This window comes from Octopus bimaculoides, chromosome 9 (assembly GCF_001194135.2).
Source record: "Octopus bimaculoides isolate UCB-OBI-ISO-001 chromosome 9, ASM119413v2, whole genome shotgun sequence".
NCBI classification, from domain to species: Eukaryota; Metazoa; Mollusca; class Cephalopoda; order Octopoda; family Octopodidae; genus Octopus; species Octopus bimaculoides.
Window position 1 is genome coordinate 7,466,656 of NC_068989.1, and position 1,875 is coordinate 7,468,530.

The 1,875-nt window shown below is 39.3% G+C and overlaps 1 long non-coding RNA gene across 1 annotated transcript in view; it reads right to left on the reverse strand.

Moving 5' to 3' along the window:
• LOC106868005 (uncharacterized) overlaps positions 1–1,664 on the reverse strand; it is a 2,393-nt gene extending 729 nt beyond the window's left edge. Inside the window, exons 1-2 of the long non-coding RNA XR_001409207.2 lie at positions 1,535–1,664; positions 761–876 (exon numbers count right to left, since the gene is read on the reverse strand). This is a non-coding gene — a long non-coding RNA (uncharacterized LOC106868005). The remainder of the gene's footprint in view (positions 1–760; positions 877–1,534) is intronic.
• Between the last annotated feature and the right edge of the window lie 211 nt (positions 1,665–1,875).

Consider the following 1,875-nt stretch of genomic DNA (forward strand, 5'->3'; position numbering starts at 1 on the left):
GACCAAAGCCTTGTGAGTGGATTTGGTAGACGGAAACTGAAAGAAGCCCGTCGTATATATATATATATATGTGTGTGTGTGTGCGTTTGTCCCCCCAACATTGCTTGACAACCGATGCTGGTGTGTTTACGTCCCCGTAACTTAGCGGTTTGGCAAAAGAGAACTGATAGAATAAGTACTAGGCTAACAAAAGAAAAAGTCCTGGAGTCGATTTGCTCGACTAAAGGCGGTGCTCCAGCATGGCCACAGTCAAATGACTGAAACAAGTAAAAGAGTAAATGATTGTGTTCCACATTCGTCCACTTGGTGCGTGGTGTGCCACATGCCAGATGTTGAAGTGATGAGAGAGCAACACGAGATGAAGTGTTTTGCTCAAGAACACTCTAACCAATAGCCCACACGCCCTCAAAAGCTATACAAATAAATAATAACGCAGATTTTTTTCTGATACAGGAGGCTTCATCAAGTGCCTTGGGGGGAAATTTCGAACCTGGGTTCTCATTCCTAAGGTATATGGCGTAGTGGTTAAGAGCGCAGTCACAATTTATGTTCCTAACATTAGAGTTAAATGTAAACATAAGACTGCCCTCCACATTCATTAACTTTGTTTCAATTAACTTATATTAGCTTATATTAGCTTAGACACCATCACTGAAATCTTAAGGATCTTGTCCTGATAATCTCAATTAACTCTCTCTAATGATGACGCTGACAAATATTAATTTGGTGGAATTTCTCTTGTAATAATTTAAATATTTACTTGTCGAGTTCCTTGTATTGTTTGGATTCAAACTCTGGGAAAAACACATCAACGTCGAAGTCTGCATGTATTCTGGTGAGATAAAGTCGGATGTCATAGTTTGATTCGAGAACTTCCTAGAGAAAATGAAAAGCAAAAATATGAAGACATTTGTTACCATTGCCGACTCATCCAAATAATTTGTAAATTAAGCACAACACTTTAAATTTAGAATATGGATATCGTCGATTATACTGACTGGTTCTTATTTTAATACAGAAGGATGCAAAGCAAAGTTAACCCATCAAGCCAAGTGAAATTGTAGTCATGGCAGATATTGGTGTCATGCAAACAGTACCTGTGCTAGTGGCATGTAAAAGCACCCATTACACTCTTGCAGTGGTTGGCGTTAGGAAAACCATGCCAAATCAGACTGGAGTCTAGTGCACTCTCTCAGCTTACTGGCCCTGGTCAAACCATCCAACCCATGCCAGCATGGACAATGGATATTAAATGACGACGACAATGATAATGAGATTCATTCACAGGGCTTTGGTCAGTCTAAGCCTATAATAGAAGATTCTTGCTTGCCCAAGGTGTCAAGCAGTGAGACTGAACCTGGAACCACGTGGTTGGGAAGCAGGCTTTTTACCACACAGCCACGCCTGATAACATTTTAAAGATGTTGGTAATCGGGAACTGATACCGGCGTTGTACACCTGACTATCAGTTTAAGGCCATAAAGGTAACAAAGAAAGCAAAACAAGGAAGAAAAACCAAAGATTTGGAACTTACTTGGTACACTCCGCTGCCACCAATAATAAAAAGCTTGTTCACTTTATCTTTGATGGAACCATTTTGGAATAAATCGATAGCTTCTTTTAAATCTCTGGCAAGGTGAGCCCCTTCAGGAGCATTGCTAGAAGAAGAATTTAAAAAAAGGTGGGGGGGGGGAAAGAAAATGAAAGGTAAGATGTGAATAAATTTCTGTAGGAAATTTAGTGAAACAAATTCTATACAAAACAAGGCAAGTTTTCAGGAAACAGTCAAATCAACTTTTATTGTTTTATGGAAGGTTTTTAGTCAAACAAATCGACCCTAGGAATTATTTTTAAGGCCTAGTACTTATTCTGCTG